This window comes from Eurosta solidaginis, chromosome 4, assembly GCF_040869045.1.
Source record: "Eurosta solidaginis isolate ZX-2024a chromosome 4, ASM4086904v1, whole genome shotgun sequence".
In the NCBI taxonomy this organism is placed as follows: domain Eukaryota; kingdom Metazoa; phylum Arthropoda; class Insecta; order Diptera; family Tephritidae; genus Eurosta; species Eurosta solidaginis.
In genome coordinates, this window is record NC_090322.1 from 85,958,212 (window position 1) to 85,979,991 (window position 21,780).

The following is a 21,780-nucleotide window of genomic DNA, read 5'->3' on the forward strand; positions in this document are numbered from 1 at the left end:
CAAAATATGTGGTACAAGATCAGGGTAACTCCGCGCCACGTTACGTTAAGTATTGATATTCGAAATTAATTTTTTGGTTGGCAGTTACATTGATCTTTCTCGTTTGCAGGCCTTTTTGTATTGCATACCTGCAACAGCTGATTTATTAAAAACAACAGCTGTGTCCTTTACACTCACCATCTCACCAATGCCACGCATGGTTAAGGGTGAATTTGAGTCACCCATTGTAAATTTTGCTAAATCGGGTCCAATTAGATGATTATGTCATCTAATTGTGTGCTTAGTAAGAAAGCATCAGCCCATTCGTCACCAAATTCAATCTGTTAATAAAATAAATATTTAAATGCATGTACTAGAGCAATTTGTTTGTAAATCATCGATATGAATTTGCTTTAAAATGCCTAATGACATGTGATATCTTGTATTACATACCTGCTTAAATAGTTTGCTATAAAACTGATGCATTATATCACTCGCCTCCAACAAATATATTTTACGTACTATAATACGCAAATGTTTTAAAATATCGAACTCTTCACGATACAAACGCATTACGAACGTGTTTGCAAATGCAATGCGTGTTTTGAGTATACGACTTAATGCATTTAATACTACTTCTTCCAAAGGTAAAATATGTTAAGATTGCTCAAATTGTTCGAATATCGCTAAAGTGGTTGGTTCTGCATTTTTCATAGTATTTGCTTCGCGTGCATCGTATTGATCTCCACCAGCGCCTTTTTCAGTGTCTGATAAATTCATATTCATTGTAAAAGCGAGTAGTAAAAAATCATCATTTGTTGTGTTTTTTGAGTATTTTATCAAAAGCTATTTTCTGTTATCATTTTAGAAATTTGCGTTGGTTGTTATGGTACGCATTTACGGCGGAAGCATTAAGGAAGTCGGTCGGCATGATGTGGTGGTGCACAGTGGCTAGTCATTGTCGGCTGGGGCGGGTCCTTGCCAACCTTACTGTTCCTGCGCCATAAACAGAAAAAAATTCCTATCATGCCTATTAAATGGTCAACTGTCAAAATCAAAAAAACCTGACAGAAGCGCAGAGACCGACTCAAAACGCTTATAAATTCAAACTAAAACAACATCCGGATGAACCGGATGTCACGGACAGACCGTTAGCATTCAAAAAATTTAAACTTCAAAAAAAAATCAAACGCAAAAAAAATTACCGAACCGGACACGGCCGGTTACTAAAGCTGAAATTCAAAGAACAAAAAAAAAGCTGAAAAGTAAAAGTAAGGGAAAAGTGCCGAATACATAGAGGGGCGCCGCGGGTGGTGTTGCGACGACCGGTGCTTTATCCCACCCTCAAAATCCATGGCCACCGACGCACCTATTTTTCGGTGGCCCCTTACCTGTAGACCCTACGTGCCTTCTAAATAAATGGCGACGCCAGCATTCCCATTTTAAATACTAATTTATTAATAATTCATTTCTATTAACGTATGTAAGCAACAAAAAAAATAAGATAGTGCAGGTTTCTTAACCAGGGCTACAGCATTGTTGAACTACGAATAGCTATTTACACTATGAAAATGTATATTTAAGTGTGTGTAGTATATGAAGAAGAGATTGCAAGCAATAGCGATTCATATGTATATATATATATATATTGTATTTGTACGATATAAGAAAAAAAAGTTGAAATCCTTTTAGCCAATTCGTGCATAATCGACGAATGGCTGCTGTCGCAAAAAAATTTTTTTAAAGATTCATGTTTGAGCTCCAAAAATGGAACGCTAAAACTTTTCAAATGATACAGACCGTTTTTTTTTTTTTTTTGACTAAAAACTTATCGAGCTAACTTCATTTTAAAGCAAGAAAAAATATTATTAAAATGATAAAATAAAAAAAAAAATGTATGCCCCTTGTTGTATAGCTAACCATTTCGAGTATTCAATAATACAATTTGACAAAAAAATCGACCCTTGTTAAATAGTTCAACCGGGCTGTATAAAACTCTCTAAGTATTACTTAAAGTTTCTTTAACTACCCTGCAAAAAACGCTCTCGTCACTCCACGTCATTTTACTAGTCATTTTACAGTCATAGGTTATGTTCATAGTCACATTTGCATGGGCGTGGGTAAGCTTTATGACCAAATTTTTTGTAGGGTTACTATTTTTAAGTCTATACAAGGCTGATACTTACATGGCCGCCAGAGTACATACCATGGGCCTCTGCCGGCGTGGTTACTGGTGATGTTGAATTTGCCGGTGAAGTTGACGCTGTTGTTGGTTGTGGTGCGCGGTCTTGGGCGCGCTGTGTTGGTACTGTTGGTGGTTGTTGCGCTCTGGTCCGAGGTGATCGAGTGAACCTGGTGACAATAAAACTTCGTGTTGACTTTTACAACCTGGTTGACTTGGTGCTAATTGGGCGTTTGTTGTATTACGCTGCAGCGTACTGCGGGCCCTGGAGGCGGAGATGGTGCCAGACGTTGCTCCAAAGGTGGTAGTGTACTTCGTAGACGTAGAGGAAGGGGTTTATCTTCGGATACCAAGGGTTCTCATCACAATTAGTTTAGTGCCGTCTGAATCCGAATCGGAATCACTAGTACTTTCCTCACTATATGTGACTGTGAAACGCCGACCTATTTCAACTGGACATTCTATACGTTGAGTTCGTGCCAACACAATACCACCGTTGTAATGTTTATTACCACCGAAAATAGACGAGTAGAAAAGAGGTTTGTCGGAATGGACTTTGCTCTATCGACTCTTCCTAGTTTCTGGGCATTTACCTGAATACGTGCACAGCCGGCTAGGGTGTTTTGCGATTAGTTGAGTATAGTTGGGGATGCGCAGTTGATGTGAGCCATAAAGTTACTGAAGCAGTATCGGTGCTTGACGCCTTTGCTGTAGATGTTGTGCCAATAGATGTTACACGATCCTTTTGTATAATCGCAGGGCCGCCAAAAATTAGGCTTTTTGTTTATTGATTAACTGGGCAAAACTTTTGCTTTTTTTCCCGGCCGGAAAAACGTGGCTATCGTTTTTGCTGCTTTTTTTCTAAATTTTTCCACGTCTTTTTCCTTTTACTTGCGGCCGGAAACTCATGGTATTTTTTCGCTAGTGATCACCGGTTTGTTTTTTTTCTTGTTTTCCGATACTTTTTATCGCAACTTTCGCCCCATCACCAGTCACTAGGTGCGTTCGCGCGAAAACGCTCCCAAGTGGACCGTAACCGTAGACCATAACAGCAGACCGTAACAAACCTGCTTCGCTTTGAAGACCTGACGATGAAGCGAACAGGAAACCGGATCCGCTGGGGGCCAGGGGCCTCCGATGCACGACTCACCCCTGAGATAAAAGTCTCAAAGTCCTACTACGAAGCTAGCCGGGCAACATGGGTCCATCAAAAAAAAATTTAAGTCAAGTTGGGAATTAATTCTGTTTCCTAGTTTAAAGGGCTTTTCGGTCAAAACTCCGAAAGATGATTTCTAGTGGCTATCGCCCCCACAGAAAGGCAAAACAAAAAAAAAGGTGTAGACATGTTGATATGGAGACCTCGTCCAAACTCCGAAAGGCTAGTGGTTATCGCCACCACAGAAGGCCAAAAAAAATTTGGGTGGATATTTTGATAAAGGAGAACTCGTCCAAACTCCGAAAGGCTAGTGGTTATCGCCCCCACAGAAGGCCAAAAAAATATTTGGGTAGTCAATGGGACGCTGACATCCCATTCCCCGAAGGCACTCGGGCTACAAAAAAAGAAAAAAAAAACACAAACTCATTCATTCTTGTCCCTAGTGCTCCCAACCGCAACGCATGAGGGGATCTCAAGGACCTGCCTCTGGGACTGGTTGGGGCCACTAGGGTCAATTTCGTACACACACAGGTTGGTCCCGACACACCCAGCCGCAACTCAGAGGCGGTCTCAGGGACTCGCTAGTGGGACTGGCTGGGGGTGTTGAGGCCTCCCGTTCATTCAGCCGGGACACCCTTCCTGCCTCCGCCGCTATGGGTAGAGCGCTTCAAGGGCCCCCAGACTGGTGGGACAGGAAGAGGTGCCGCTTGGGATCCCAGCTCAACCCGTCACAATCCAGGTGGTATTCTGTGGTACCACCTGAGACGTGGCTGAGCTGGGGTCCTACTATTCACTCACACGCTCACTCATACTGGACATCACATATTCGGCAGATAAACTAAAAAAAAATTACTTTACAAAAAAAACCAATTAAGCGGACAAAATATTTCCAGAGTCGACTACGGACAACATTCCGGCAAACTAAAATCCCACTTACCAAAAAAAATAAAGTGCGTGCAGCACTGCCTCATCGGGTGAATACAAAGTCCGGATGACTTGACGTGAAGTCTCGTGACGCCTTCGAATACTGCCCCCAATGACCAGTCCGGACAACCTGATCCGTCAACCATTCCACCGCAACGCAGGTGGCTGCTTCTGTGGCTGCTCACCTCGGACTGGCGGGATGGTCAACTTCACATGTTGCCCGAACTGACCACTGAGACCAGCGCCTCAGGTGCCACGTTGGGCGCCATCTGTTATGGCGCCGTCAGTAACTGTCAACGATGATCACTTCGAACAACTTGATCCGTCCAACCATCCCACCGCAACGCAGGTGGCTGCTCCTGCGGCTGCTTACCTCGGACTGGCGGGATGGTTAACTTCCCAAGTTGACCCGGAATGATCTGCGCGACAGCGCCTCAGGCACCAAATCCCCTTCGGCGCCATCTGTTATGGAAACGCACTTACAGTGGAAGCAGTAAGGAAGGCGGTCGGCATGATGTGGTGGTGCACAGTGGCTAGTCATTGTCGGCTGGGGCGAGTCCATGTCAACCTTACTGTTCCTGCGCCATAAACAGAAAGAAGTTCCTCTCATACCTGTCAAACTAGCAGCTGTCAAATTTAAAACAAACTGACAGAAGCGCAGAGACGACTCAAAACGTTTATAATTCAAAATAAAACAACATCCGGCCGAACCGGATGTCACGGACAGACCGTTAACATTCAAAAATTCAAATTCAAAAAAAAACTAAACGCAAAAAAAATTACCGAACCGGACACGGCCGGTTAGTAAAGCTGAAATTCAAAAGAACAAAAAAAAAGCCGAAAAGTAAAAGTAAGGGAAAAGTGCCGAATATATAGAGGGGCGCCGCGGGTGGTGTTGCGACGACCGGTGCTTTATCCCACCCTCAAAATCCATGGCCACTGACGCACCTATTTTTCGGTGGCCCCTTACCTGTAGACCCTACGTGCCTTCTAAATAAATGGCGACGCCAGCATTCCCATTTTAAATACTAATTTATTTATAATTAATTTCTATTAACGTATGTAAGCAACAAAAAAATAAGATAGTGCAGGTTTCTTAACCAGGGCTACAGCATTGTTGAACTACGAATAGCTATTTACGCTATGAAAATGTATATGTAAGTGTGTGTAGTGTATGAAGTGAGAGAAAAAAAATTATCCAACAGATCACACTTTATGGGGCCGAAATCGAAACGAAATCTAATATGAATACTAAGTCTGACTAAGCTCGTTCTGTTGGGGGTTCTTTTCTTTTCTCTTACTTTTGCTCGTAATATTTTAAATTATACGATTATTTATGTCTCCTCTTTTTTTGATAATCGTTATAAACGCTAGGTGTGAGAAAAATATGTAATTAAATGTACTTATGTATTGTAAATATACTACCTACAAAGTAAGAATTTGGTTGAGTTTTATTCTTTTTTCATTCACATTCACAAAACATATTTTAAGGCTATAAAGTTTGGATACAAATTTCGATATTTGGGGCTCTCTTACAAAATTATTATGTGGTCGTAGTAGAACTTACTGTTGAGTGTAACTAAATATCAATTTGGTATAATGCGCATAGTATAATGATACTAATATGTAATATGTACTAAGAAAATTGGTTACAAAAGCAATAACGATGAAATTGCGATAGCAGTATGTATTACGTGCACGTATATTATTTTCGTCTTGTTGTTCGAAAGATATTGCAAGCAATAGCGATTCATATGTATATATATTGTATTTGTACGATATAAGAAAAAAAAGTTGAAATCCTTTCGTGCATAATCGACGAATGGCTGCTGTCGCAAAAAAATTTTTTTAAAGATTCATGTTTGAGCTCCAAAAATGGAACGCTAAAACTTTTCAAATGATACAGACGGGTTTTTTTTTTTTTTTGACTAAAAACTTATCGAGCTAACTTCATTTTAAAGCAAGAAAAAATATTATTAAAATGATAAAATAAAAAAAAAATGTATGCCCCTTGTTGTATAGCTAACCATTTCGAGTATTCAATAATACAATTTGACAAAAAAAAATCGACCCTTGTTAAATAGTTCAACCGGACTGTATAAAACTCTCTAAGTATTACTTAAAGTTTCTTTAACTACCCTGCAAAAAACGCTCTCGTCACTCCCCGTCATTTGACTAGTCATTTTGCAGTCATATGTTATATTCATAGTCACATTTGCATGGGCGTGGGTAAGCTTATTGACCAATTTTTTTGTAGGGTAACTATTTTGAAGTCTACACAAGGCTGATGCTTACATGGCCGACAGAGTACGTACCATGGGCCTCTGCCGGCGTGGTTACTGGTGATGTTGAATTTGCCGGTGAAGTTGACGCTGTTGTTGGTTGTGGTGCGCGGTCTTGGGCGCGCTGTGTTGGTACTGTTGGTGGTTGTTGCGCTCTGGTCCGAGGTGATCGAGTGAACCTGGTGACAATAAAACTTCCTGTTGACTTTTACAACCTGGATGACTTGGTGCTAATTGGGCGTTCGTTGTATTACCCTGCAGCGTACTGCTGGCCCTGGAGGCGGAGATGGTGCCAGACGCTGTTCCAAAGGTGGTAGTGTACTTCGTAGACATAGAGAAAGGGGTTTATCTTCGGATACCAAGGGTTCTCATCATAATTAGTTTAGTGCCGTCTGAATCCGAATCGGAATCACTAGTACTTTCCTCACTAGGTATGACTGTGAAACACCGACCTATTTCAACTGGACATTCTATACGTTGTTTGTGCCAACACAACACCACCGTTGTAATGTTTATTACCACCCAAAATAGACGAGTAGAAAAGAAGTTTGTCGGAATGGACTTTGCGCTATCGACTCTTCCTATTTTCTGGGCATTTACTTGAATACGTGCACAGCCGGCTAGGGTGTTTTGCGATTAGTTGAGTATAGTTGGGGATGCGCAGTTGATGTGAGCCATAAAGTTACTGAAGCAGTATCTGTGCTTGACGCCTTTGCTGTAGATGTTGTGCCAATAGATGTTACACGAACCTTTTGTATAATCGCAGGGCCGCCTAAAATTAGGCTATTTGTTTTATAAAATTTTTCCGATTAACTGGGCAAAACTCTTGCTTTTTTTCCCGGCCGGAAAAACGTGGCTATCGTTTTTGGTGCTTTTTTTCTAAATTTTTCCACGTCTCTTTCGTTTTACTTGCGGCCGGAAACTCATGGTATTTTTTCGCTAGTGATCGCCGGTCTGTTTTTTTTCTTGTTTTCCAATACTTTTTATCGCAACTTTCGCCCCATCACCAGTCACTAGATGCGTTCGCGCGAACACGCTCCCAAATGGACCGTAACCGTAGACCATAACAGCAGACCGTAACATGGTACAAAAAATGCTTTCTCCTTTTTCTTGCTGTATTCACGCACTCGTATACTTTGCCCCGGTTGTTCGCCGATTCGTTCAATAATAATTTCATTATGCCAATCATCTAAACACCCCTCTGTCCACCAAGTATCGGCAATCATTAAAAATACTTTCACTGTTGCAAAAAATAATGACATTGCCAAATTAGCTTCAGTCGATGTAATTGCAACTCTATTGCAATGTACTAAAGCGGCAAGCAAATGAACACTTGCGATATGTGCAGGCAATTGCCGTGTACTTACAATTGCCTGCTGATGGATATTGTGTAAATGTGCAAGTTTTACGAATGTCGGTTGCAGCTTATGATGTAAATTTATAACAGTATTAACTTCGCAATCGGCTTGTAGAAGCAATTCTCTCTCGAAAGCAAGCAACTCAGCGTATTTGGTGGCGTATAATCGTCGGCAGCATAAATGAGTTTACCGAAATTGCGTAAATCTTGCACCATTCGTATATATGGCAGAAAGTGCTCATCAAGCATTGATACAATGGCGATCTAGAAAAGAATGGATGATATTAAATATATTATCATGGACATACAAATTTAAAATCCGTTTTTGTAGCTGGAAAAGCACTTAAGCACATTAAGCATAATATAATATGTACTTCCGCTGCAGGGATATCCAGCGAATGCGAAAAGGTCGCGGATGAGGCAACGGAGGTAGCCTTAGGTTCACCACCGAAAGCACAGCGCAGGATTGTTCATTCAAGTTCGAAAGCCACAGCTCATATAGCATCATAGAATAGGCATACTTATCTGATCGATATGCATTCGAGCTCGAGATTATAAAGTCATAACCACAACAACCGATTGCTCAAGGGTTCCCCAGCGGGTTAGGGGGTTAGAATATACCCGCGGTAGGTATGCCTGTCGTAAGAGGCGACTAAAATACCAGATTCAGGGGGTTGTGTAGCGCAGGTTCCCGCGCAATATATAGCTTCTCCAAACCCAATTGTCAACCTCACCTATCAGTGGCAAATCCTGTCTCATTAACAGCCGAGGCTCTGGCGACCCCTAACTCCTCATGGATCTAGGGGGTAGGAGGACGGTATGGCCAAGAAGGTCGCATGTGGTCATAACCAAGCGTTCTCGAGATGGTCGGGCTTGGTACCGGAACGTACCGGATCTGCATCCGACAAAGGACCATCAACATCGATAACACTCCCCAAGGCCTTCGGGGAGTGTCCTTATCGCTACTACAACAACAACAACATTGCTCAAGGGTCATGGTATTGGCGTGCTACAGTGCGATATGCTCTGGGTTAATTAAAACCGCTTGGCCTAATTTTTAGGACTACTACAAAAGCGTACTGATAAATTTTTACGTGGGTTGAGCAGATCCAAACCCTGCTACAACAACGAAATGTAATACGTGTGCTAGCGAGTGTGGCATTTTTTCTGACAGCAATATTTTCGTTTTTTACGTGGAAAAATTTGCAAGTTTGAGGCACTTGGAACATCGAAAAAATTTCACGTACCAAACAATACTCTGTAGCTGTTTCGGATTCCTCACGCAGTCGATGACCTTTTGTTGAGTTATTATGATGATAATATTCTAAAGCGAAGTTCGCTTCCTTATTTGTACTTTCGATATGAGGTTGTATTTTTTTAATGCCCTTCGCCCACCAAGAGTGTTCAGCAAACGCTCTTCTGCTTTAGAGCTATCATATTTTTTAAACGTAAACGATTTCATAGGTGGCTTAATGTTTTCCATGCCACGTGGTGGGAATGGGGTGATATCTATTGGTTGAGAATGGCGCGTTTCCATGTATTCATCTGTACAGGAACTTACATCCTCTTGAGAATGATTAGAACACGACTTGAATAATAATTAAACATATTTATCAGCTCATACATTTACAATAAAATAAGTATACACAATACTTACACTCAATTCTGAAGAGCTATTACTAAAACGTTCTTTGGTATAAAATCTTCTTGTAACATTTTATGCCAATAATCTGTTTCGCTTTCTACGCATTCACCCTGCTTAATCTCTTCATGCTCCTCGAGCAGTCTTTCAATTTTTTCTTTATTACGGCCCAATGCTCCAGTCGGATTGTATGTCAGTGTTAATAGAAAATCAAGTAATGACCAATGCACATCCACTTCATAATGTTCCACACTGAGTGGATGTTGTATGATTTCCTCACATAATTTGCCCAATTGCTCCACATATTCGGTTTGGTTATCAAATTCGAATTTCTCTTGAATGCCTTCTATTTTTCGCCGTACTTCATGGCTGTTCGTACTCAAATTCCGATGGTTTCTTATAATGGACCAAGCCAGTTGTTCACAGCTGCGTAGATTTTCATCGTCATCTGGAAGTCCGGTGAACTCTTTGATTAGTAATGGTATATTTTCGCGTATGATTTCGTTGCGCTTCTCTTGTGTAGACATGTTTTATTGATTACGTGTTTTTATCTTTTGGCTTTTGATGGCTGATCTATTCACCGATGTGTACAGATTAATTCGCGTTTCTTCTGTTTCTGTTTATAATGGACCAAGCCAGTTGTTCACAGCTGCGTAGATTTTCATCGTCATCTGGAAGTCCGGTGAACTCTTTGATTAGTAATGGTATATTTTCGCGTATGATTTCGTTGCGCTTCTCTTGTGTAGACATGTTTCATTGATTATGTGTTTTTATCTTTTGGCTTTTGATGGCTCTATTCACCGATGTGTACAGATTAATTCGCGTTTCTTCTGTTTCTGTTTAGGTTAGGTTAGGTTGCAAGGGCTGAGCTCGACACTATGGTAACAGCTCACTGTAATACCCTATACAGTATCAAATTGGTATTGGCAACCACCATGGTGTGATGGTAGCGTGCTCCGCCTACCAAACCGAATACCCTGGGTTCACACCCCAATAAGCAACATCAAAATTTTAGAAATAAGGTTTTTCAATTAGAAGAAAATTTTTCTAAGCGGGGTCGCCCTCGGCAGTGTTTGGCAAGCGCTCCGGGTGTATTTCTGCCATGAAAAGCTCTCAGTGAAAACTCATCTGCCTTGCAGATGCCGGTTGGAGTCGGCATAAAACATATAGGTCCCGTCCGGCCAATTTGTAGGCAAAATCAAGAGGAGCACGACGCAAATTGGAAGAGAAGCTCGGCCTTAGATCTCTTCGGAGGTTATCGCGCCTTACATTTATTTTATTTATACAGTATCAAAGATGATCCCTACTCTGCTAGAGCCTTTACTTCATAGCTAGAGACCTCAGCGAGGTCATGTAGAAAAGGTTGCCTGCTGTACCGTCACATTATTGCCGTAATAGGTTAGGTTAGGTTGCAAGGGCTGAGATGGACACTATAGTAACAGCTCACCACTTAGGCCACCAATGGGCCCATTGTAATACCCTATACGGTTTCAAAGAGGACCCCTACCCTGCCTAAAGCGGGTCAAACCACTTCGTGGAAATTATATATTTTGCTAGAGCCTTGACTTACCAAGGATGGCCAACATACGCCTACTAAGCGCTGGACAATGACACAGAAGGTGCTGGACACTCTCTTCCTCTTCTGTACATCTGCAGCTGCGACAATAGCCGAAGGTCGTTACCCCCCATTCTAGCACCATGCGTGCCTATTAAGCAATGCCTTGTTAGAACCCTTATCAGGGACGATAGAACTGATTTGTTTAAAATGAGAAGCGCTTCTGTGCGCCCCTTGTCTTATGAGGGCCTGGTTTGCCTGGATATCTCAGACGATGATATGGCTGACCATAGTCCATTTGCAATTCTTATAGTGCTTGTGTTCACACGAAGCCTGAAAGTGGTCATGGGTATACCTACCGAATCATTTCCCGGAAGGATATGTTCCGTGGTGCCTCTTCTGGCCAGCTCGTCTGCTCTGCAATTGCCTTCAATATCCCTGTGCCCAGGGATATAAACACATGTTTATATATTTTTTATGATAGTGAGTAAATTTATAATATAGTTTTAAATAACTACTTTTATACATAACCTGTAGATAATCCCTAAAACAGATGTGATGGCGCACCAAAAAGTGGTACGCGAAACCAAGGTACTTATAAAGAGAGTACATAAAATGGTCTCTAGGATCACCGGCGAAAGTGGAGACAATCTCCACACCGACATCGCAGAGATGCTTCCAATGAAGACCCTCGATGCAGTCTTTGACTTCGAGGAAAAGATGGAAGACAAAAATTTCGAGGATGCAGTTGTAAGTGATTTTCCTCTGTTAATGTTTTGTATAATGTTTATACTCGTTGTGCTTAGTTTTATATATTACTTCATAGCAACATTATTTGCAGATTACATATTTTTTCGCTCTCAAGGGCACGTCCGGCGATCTTTGTGGTGTGGTAAAACAGATATTCAGCGATGATGTGCTCGATCTGTTTAACTGGAGTGGTGGAAATAATAAAAAAGCACTCTCAAAGCTAAAAATAGTGCACATTGCTTTATTTGGTAATTCTTTGTCTTAAAACATACTTATAACATGACTTGACTATTCTGATTTTTTTTAATATTTTCTAGAAATTTTCAAACTGCTAGGTCGATTAACGTTTAAAGACGACCTCAGCAAATGCATAACCCTAAGCCACAACAGATGCAAACAGAGGCGGTATTTAAAAAATAAGAAATAATTATTAGCTGCAGACGTGCGGTTATTTTGTAGCGTGAAATAATGTCGAATATATATAATTTTTGCAGGTAAATATAAAACGTTCATGCAAATCTGAATAGGTGTGATAATTGAAAATATTTTTCGCAAATCTATTTAGAAGCAACAATTGTTTCCTCATTAAACTTCAATAATGTACTTAAGCTTGCCCAATAAATGAAACGATGAAAATTATATATAATTATTTTTTCTCTTTTGTTCCTCCAACAGTTAACAAATTCCATGAGCGGCCTATCCATTGAAGCAACCGTCTCCGACTGCTCCGCAACCCAATACACCATTTATAAATGCTAACCTACCAGGTGCTCCTCCAAATAACGCTACTCAGCAAGATGCTCAACCAATATCCAATAGACCACCAACTTACATGCAAGCACAACAACGGCACCAAAAATAACAATAACCGAATAATAACAATAACTTTATAGCTGGTCAATATGCCAATGGTCCAACAGCTAAGCCGCCGCCTCAAGCCCATGCGCCAACTTCCATGTATGAACAAAATATGTGGTACAAGATCAGGGTAACTCCTCGCTACGTTATTTTAGGTATTGATGTTCGAAATTAATGTTTTGTTTGGCAATTATATTGATCTTTCTCGTTTGCAGACCGTCTTTGTATTGCATACCTGCAACAGCTGATTTATTAAAAACAACTGCTTTGCCCTTTGCACTTACCATCTCACCCATTGTAAATTTTGGTGAATTGGGTCCAATTAAATGTAATCGTAGCAAGCCTTATAAGTCATCAAATATGCAATTTGTAGATGCTGGTCGTTGTTTCCAATATCTTATGTGTAAAGTAACAACAAAAGGTAAAAGAAATCTTTCACTTTTACTCGTGTTCATTGATCCATATTTTATCTCAACAGTGCCCACTGAACATTTCCAACATATGGATAATTTTGTTGTGTTAAAAATGTTTGGGCACCGATAACTCTCAAGGTAAACCTCAACTCATATCCAACATCAATGCCTCTCAATCAATAGTGGACGCTGTACGCACTACACGGATAGTATACATATTCATGATATACGAGACATGAAAGTGTTACATCAAATCCAAAATATTGCACCAAACGAACTGGGTCTGTGTTCGCTATCGTTGAACTCCCATTTAGCTTATCCCATTAGTAGCCCAAGTGGTGAGCTACGCATATTAAATACAACCAAACTGAAACCAAACATTACAATAAAAGCATATGGAGGTAGTTTATCAACACAAAATTTCTCACCAAGTATTCTGTGTAAAGAATGGACAGCGTGTGCAAGAGTTTCAACGTGGTACAATGCGATGTGTGCGTATAGCATCATTGGTATTTTCGATACATGGATATTTCTTATGAGCCACTTCAAATACGGAAACAGTACACGTATTTAAAATCGATGAGAAGGCTGTGATGATTGCATTAAACGTGAGTTATTGAATAACATACGAAAACTACTTTAACCCATCTATTTATTTGCATTACAGATGAAGCTTTACAAGCAGCAAAAGTTGCTGCCGCCAAGAAATTGGAAAAGACAGAAGCACACTGTACGGAAACTGCTGCCACCGATACAACGATCATCTCTACTTCGCCGAGTAGCGGCTGGTCCGGCTATCTATCGAAGACAGTATCATCATATCTTCAAGGATTAGCGATGTGCTTGCGCAGGACCGTGCCTTCGCTACTTTATGACGAAATTCAGTTCCCACCAATGGCTATTGCATGAACATCAACAATCAATGGCTATTTAATGACACGACACGTTTGACTGCCGCAGCGAAAGCTTAAACAATTTTTGTTTGAGCATGAAAAAATATTACACATTTTTTTTCCTGGTTTAGTGTAGGCTCTTGTGGCGGCGTTGGAAGTTTGAAATTTATTAAAATTTTATTTTGACAGTAAATTTAAAACGCTTAAGCTTTGTAAGCATTTAATTATTATCAATATAATATATTGTAATATAACAATATTTTGCTATGTACAGTGCTGACCACTTAGATGACGCTGCAGTAATATAGCTCAAAGCAATTAATATATTTTTTATGCTATTATTAAAATACTTACTTTTCTTTATATCAATTGTATTAATTTAAGTTACAATTTCATGTACATATATAATAAAGTATGTCGTAGTACGATTGCTGTTGGAATTAAATTTGAAACCAACGATAAACTTAAATTGCATTTTTGTATATTTCACATTTCATTTTTGCATTGTTTTCACTTATTATAAATGTTTTTATTAAATCAATCGCGTTTTTGTAGCAACATGCATATATATATATATATACATATATTTTATTGATGACATTACAAAGCTGTGCTGCCACATATATATACGTATCCACATATAAAATTTGTATAGAAATTTGCAAACTTTAACACCAAATAACTTTTAAATTATAAGTTTGCGCACTTTAAAATATATATATATATGTGATCTGGAGAACTCCCTCTTAATTTTAAATCTTTCCGGAGATATTCCATTTAAAACTCTTAAAATTGAAAAATTTTTCGACCACCAAATGTTTTGTTGTCTCTGCTGAATTAGAAATGGCGGATTTTTTTGCACGCAAAAATGACGTATTTTGCTATCCCTATAAAAATAATAGGTGCGAGAGAGCACGATACATTGTGGGAAAGCTAAATTTGTCAACATGCTATTTTATTTGGAGAATTTTTCATTCCAAATCGTCACCCCTGTCAAAAATTCGTGTGCCTGTGTGCGTTTCTGGTCACACGATTTTTGCAGGGTACAATAAGAGCCGTCACTTGTTATTTGTTTGGCATTTACTCGATGTATACTGAGAGGTAGTCGCTCCTTTTTTTTTGGGCGAGATGTTTATAAATGTCTTCTATACATTTCGTGGGGTATTTGTGTTTATTTTTCGACTGTGCTTAATTAATTTATTTAATTCTCTTTCCAAAAAATCACAGTTGCACAAGGGCCTATACGGCATGGATAAATGCGAGACAATTAAAAATGTCCCTCTCAGAAAACATTCGGCATCAATTTTTTCACTTTACAGCGAGATACTCTCCACAAAATAACGAGTGACGGCTCTTATTGTATTTATCCTCTTTGAAGCATGTGCAAACATATATCGAGTGCTTTGTTAAAAATGTATGCGTACTGATATATCAGACAAGCTTCAAGAATATAGAATGCAGTAGGTATGCCTGTCGTAAGCGGCGACTAAAATACCAGATTCAAGGGGCTGTGTAGCGCAACCCTTCAGGTTGCCAGCGCAATATATAGCTTCTCCAAACCCAATTGTCAACCTCACCTATCCGAATCCTGTTTCACTAACAGACGAGGCTCTGGCGACCCTAAGCTTCTCATGGAACTTGGGGTTGGGGAGGGATGGCCTGAAGGTTTAATGTGGCCGCATAAATCGTTCCCGAGATGGACGGGCTAGCACCTTAATGGTGCTGTGGTACCGGAGCGTACCGGATCTGTATCCGGCAAAGGACCATCGCATCGATAACACTCCCAAAAGCCTTCGGGGAGCAACCTTATCGCTACAACAACAAAAACAGAATGTAATAAAGTTCAGTTGTTAAGTGAAATCGGACGAGCGTGGCTGTTTAATTTAGGGGCTACATGATTGCAGTAAAACTTATTACATCGACGATGTTCTGGAGTATTTGAAAAGTACACTTCAAAAATACAGGCAGGGTAAGGTTGGGCAGAGAAGAGATGAATCAATGGCAAAGTTTAAAGGAAGATCATCCTTAAAACAATATATGCCACTCAAATCAGTAAAACGTGGAATGAAAATGTGGCTGCGATGTGAATCTGAGACGGGATACATATATGATTTCAATATATACAACGGAAGAGAACAAAATCAATACGATGGAACTTTAGGCGAACGTGTGGTTAAAGCTTTAGTTGGTACAATTCAAGAAAAATAGAAAAAATTTACCACCAATAAACGAAAAATGGGAAAGAAATGTGTCTTTGTTCAGGGTCAGCACATCTGGTCATTAATATCAAACTGCAGCCGTACGCAGATCCCAATCACCAAACCGTTTATCTCAACGAAAAAAGGGAGCTGGGCAACGTATCCTAGCATTTACCAATTCCTATTGAGACTCGAAGACGTTGCGCAAAGTGTTCGCAGGGCAAATACAAACCAGAACAAAACAAATTTGACAGCAATGTGATATATCACTTTGCAAGATGTGCTTCGCAAAATATACTCAAAAATAAATTAGATTCATACATAATTTTCGAAATTTAAGAATTGTGTGTTTACTTTTTAAACATTTTTCTTGGAAGTAATATACTTTTTTGTAAAACTTTTATTTTTTTCAATAAATGATTATCCATCAATATGAAAATTTTTTATTTTTATTTGTTCAAATTGCTGGTACAAATGTTGTACCACACAATAGTACAATGTTGTACCAGCCCCCCCCCCCCTTCATAAAATTTTTAAATTTTTGAATGCAAATAATCTAATTATCTGTATCTTAATTACTTGAAACTAATTAAATTATATTTACTTAACAGGCTGAATGCCGGTTCGAAAGGGTTAAACATAAATTCAGCGCGTCTCCAATTACCATCACCGCCAAAGAGGTTGAGGACACCATCGGTCATGCTAAACCATCCAAAGCAGTGGGCCCAGACGGCATATCCATGCCGATGCTTAAAAGCCTATGGAAAGAGGGTTTCAAATATTTAGCACATGTCTTCAACCTGTCCCTTTCCACCTTTATCATTTCCGAAAAATGGCCAAGGTCGTCCCGCTTCTAAAGCCTGGGAAACCAGCTAACATAGAAGAGCCATATCGCCCGATATCTCTCCTATCGCCAGTAGCCAAGACGCTTGAAGCCATTTTGCTCCCCTACTTCAAAGCAAATTTGTAGCTAGCCTGTCATCAGCATGGCTTTAGAAAACTCCATAGCACCATCACCGCGTTAAATGCCATTGGCACCCTAATAAATTGCGGTTTAAATCAAAACCCCCACCATAGACCAATACTCGTTGCGCTAGACCTATCAAAAGATTTTGATACGGTCAACCATGGCACGTTACTGCAAGACCTAGAAGGGTCTACCATTCCCCATGTCTTAAGGGGTGGGCCGCAAAGTATCTGGGTGGTCGGCGGGCATCGGTGCAATTTATAAAAGCATTATCTAAACCAAGAAGAATTAAACGAGGGGAGCCACAGGGTGGTGTCCTATGCCCACTTTTGTTTAACTTCTACATATCAAAGCTACCTTCGCCACCAGAAGGGGTTACTATCGTTTCGTACGCCGATGACTGCACAATAATGGCCACAGGCTCAGGCCACGGACCGATGAGCTTTGCAACAGAATAAACGGCAACCTCCCTGATCTCTCCAGTTTTTCCGCCTCGCGAAACCTGGCATTATCACCGACTAAATCCTCCGCGACCTTATTTACAACGTGGACGTCCCAAATGTCGACCACTCCATAGCACTACCACCGCGCTAAATGTCATAAGCACCCAGATAAATTGCGGTTTAAATCAATACCCCCACCATAGAACAGTACTCGTAGCGCTAGACCTATCAAAAGCTTTTGATACGGTCAACCATGGCTCGTTACTGCAGGACCTGGAAGGGTCTACCCTTCCCCCATGTCTTAAAAGGTGGACCGCAAATTATCTGGGTGGTCGGCAGGCATCGGTGCAATTTAGAAACGAAACATCAAAACCAAGGAGAATTAAACAAGGGGTACCACAGGGTGGTGCCCTATCCCCACTTTTGTTTAATTTCTACATATCTAAGCTACCTTCACCACCGGAAGGAGTCACAATCGTTTCCTACGCCGATGACTGCACAATAATGGCCACAGGCCCAGGCCCAAAGATCGATTCGCTATGCAATAAAATAAACGGCTACCTCCCTGACCTCTCCAGTTTTTTCGCCTCGCGAAACCTGGCATTATCACCGACTAAATCTGCCGCGACCTTATTTACAACATGGACGTCCCAAATGTCGACCATTTTGAACATCCGTGTCGATGGCACTACGCTACCGACTGTCCTACACCCCAAAATCTTGGGTGTGACGTTTGCTCAGAATCTACAGAATCTGAGCACGCAGCCGCAATTGTTCCGAGAATTCAGAGCCGTAACAAAATCCTCAAATCCCTCGCTGGTAGTACCTGGGGAAAAGATAAAGAAACGCTCATGATTACATACAAAGCAATTAGCCAGCCGATTACGTGCTACGCGTCACCCATATGGTCGCCAAGCCTAAAAAGTACCCACTGGAAGAAGTTACAGGCCTGCCAAAATACTGCCCTCAGAACCGCCACGGGCTGTCTTTTTATGTCCCCAGAACACCATCTACATAATGAGGCGAGAATACTCCCCATCAGGGAGAGAAATGAGATGCTGGCCAAACAGTTCCTGTTGAACACCCAGAAACCAGAGCATCCCAAAAGACATCTGATTGATCAACCAGCACCGCCTAGGGGCTTAAGGAGTCATCTCCGTAAGCATTTTGAGGAAATACGGCACCTGAGAACCCAGCCGTATGAAGCGAAAAAACACAAGCAGGTCCTTGGTGAACTCCATATACAGGCGTCGGACCTTTATGCCGGGAATTGCCCGGTGAATCCAGTACTTAAAGGAAAGTATCCACAACTCGCGGAAGAGGAACGCATACTCCCCAGGGAAACGCGTGTCACTCTTGCTCAACTTCGTTCTGGATACTGTAACAGGTTAAACTCGTACCTATCCAGAATCAACACCGACATAAAAAATGTATGCCCCGCTTGCAATGTGTCCCCACATGACGCCAACCATATCTTTAATTGTAATGTGGAACCAACGCCTCTAACACCTTTCATTATGGTCCACCCCTGTTGAAACAGCAAGTTTTCTTGGACTCCCGTTAGAGGATATTGATGACAATTTGTGATCGGTCGCGGCTGTTAGGTGGGGCGAAGCACTGCTACAACAACAACAACATGAGGAGGTTGGGGTCGCCAGAGCCTCGTCTGTTAGTGAAACAGGATTCGCCGCGGATAGGTGAGGTTGGCAATTGGGTTTGGAGAAGCTATAAATTGCGCTGGCAACTTGAAGGGGTGGCGCTTCACAGCCCCTTGAATCTGGTATTTGAGTCGCCTCTTACGACAGGCATACCTACCGCGGGAATATTCTGACCCCCTAACCCGCTGGGGTCAACTCGTGTCAAATGTGTCGTGATTAATGCCTATTTCTAACTTCAACTTTTCTTTGGCCTAATACAATTTAGGCATTTATTTAAGGGGTTTCTTCACACGTTTTGGAGCTATGTTTTCCATGGCACCTATTGCAGGCTTCATCGCTTTTACAATCTGATGCTCTATGATTGAAACCTCTAAATTTGTAGCACATTAGTACGCTAATCGCGTCATACACTTTGCATGTGCTAAATATTTAAAACCCTCTCTCCCTAGGCTTTTAAGCATCGGCATGGCGATGCTGTCTGGGCCCACTGCTTTGGATGGTTTGGCATGACCGATGACATCCGCAACCTCTTTGGCGGTGATGGTAATTGGTGACGCGCTGAATTTATGTTGATGTGCGTGGCTGTTGGCCCTCCGTCTATCTTTGTCGAACGTATAATGCATTATATATTGTCGGCAGAAAGCGCTGGCGCATTTTTTCGCATTCGACAGCAATTTATCGCCAAAGGCGATGGAAACTTTGTCATTGTGCCTAGACGGATTCGATAGGGACTTTGCGGTGGACCAAAGTTTACCTACGCCGGCAGAGAGGTTACAACCGCTTAGGTGCTCCTCCCATTTCGCCCGCTTATGTGCATCCACAAGCAATCTGATGTGTTGGTTTATATCCCTTATTTGGGGGTCGCCGGAATCGAGCTGCTTTTTTGGGTCTGACGGGGTATACATTATGAGGTGGGTTTTGTCTAAGGCTGGGGTAAGGCTCAGTCAATCCAGAGTCGAGTAAAGGTCCCACAAACCCCTACTGAATAAATACACGATATTTATGTTACGAACACACGCACACACGGCTGGAGATATTAGGCGGGCAGCAGCTTTCCGTCGCAAGATGGCGAGGGGGCGGAGCGGCGGCTAACGGTCGTTGGAGTAGGGGAGGTTCGGTAGGGCGGTTGAACGATCGGGTAACAGACGGAATGGTACGGCGGTACGGAAGCAGCGGCGGGAAAGAAGCAGCAGCTTAACGGCGGTAGGATGGCAAGCGGCCAGTGGCTGGTGTAGCAACGGCGTGACGGATGCAGCAGCTTAACGGCGGTAGGACGGCGAACGACCAACGGTCGTCGTAGTAGCGACGGCTGAATGGCGATAGGACGGCGAACGGCCAATGGTTGGTGTGGCAGTTATGTTTTTAATTCATTTGTATAACGTAAGAATAATTACATTTCATTGTTCTTAAAACTAACAGAGTATATTTCATACAATTCATTATAATATATAATCAGCCCTATTCTGCATTTCGACTTGGATTGGAATTTTTTCGATTTGGCAATTTTGGTATTCTGTGTTCCAATCTCTTTCGATCCAACTTCGAATCGTTCGATTTTTTGTATTCTGCATTTCGATCGTAGTTCCGTTTTTCTAAGTTGCAAATTAGTTGGCGGAAAAATATTTTCTTTTTATTTTTTTATTAATTTATAACAGAATTTTGACAAAAATATAAGTAAAACTTGTTAAGAAACGTAGAAGGATTGATGATGATTGTTTTTTATATGTTTCCAGGTCAAAAACAACATGTCGATGTCGAAGTCCTTGGACGTATTTGCCCCGAAAAAGTATCTAACACATACTTGAAAGCATACTTGTTAAGTCGAAAGTTATTTTTGAACCTAAATAAGAAAATAAGTCATTAAACTATACCACTTTTAAGTTCAATTTCTTACAATTCGTCACTCATCTCAAATGGAGTACACAAATTTCGCAATATTTGCCTTTCCATTCTTGCCTGGCAATTTTCGTATGCGTTGCTTTCCAACTCCATAAATAATGCCGCGGCTATTGATTCCATTATAATAGACAGCTATAATTTGTGTCTGTTCGTTGGGTCTAGTTATATGCCAAAGCAAGCTGCCGGCGTAGAGGAAGGTGAAGCGAAAACGTAAACAATCCGTGCGGAAAGAATAAATAAACCTTTATAAAGTATTTTAGGCCAGTGCAATGAAATTAGCATCCTTAAAATTCAGAAAATGTCAACTATATACGTGCAGGAATCCGTTTTAACAAAACTTGGTGGCCACGGCAGGGAATTGGCCAAAAGAACGACAAAAACACACTTACAATTATGAAAGAACTTCACTCAAAAAAATATAACACTGCGGCAATATATTCTATTGCTTTTTTTGTACAAAATGGCGTGGATAATAAAATATAAACGTTTTTCAGTGTTTTTTACAAATTTTCTTTAATTGATTTTGTTCCAATGTTCACACATTCCGTACCAACAGCTGATTTCGAAAAATCATTTGCCTTCCTCTTATCTTTACGATTCCGTCGTAATGCAGAATACCAAACT

At 41.0% G+C, this 21,780-nt stretch overlaps 1 long non-coding RNA gene and 1 pseudogene across 1 annotated transcript; one reads left to right on the forward strand and one right to left on the reverse strand.

The window, feature by feature from the left end:
- Positions 1–251: 251 nt before the first annotated feature.
- Positions 252–10,049, reverse strand: LOC137248595 (gamma-tubulin complex component 5-like; annotated as a pseudogene).
- A 1,560-nt stretch (positions 10,050–11,609) lies between these two features.
- On the forward strand, positions 11,610–13,700 carry LOC137248044 (uncharacterized). The gene is made up of 6 exons (XR_010952023.1): positions 11,610–11,827; positions 11,919–12,075; positions 12,145–12,321; positions 12,503–12,840; positions 12,901–13,106; positions 13,164–13,700. It is a non-coding gene; the product is annotated as an uncharacterized lncRNA (long non-coding RNA).
- The last annotated feature ends 8,080 nt before the right edge of the window (positions 13,701–21,780 follow it).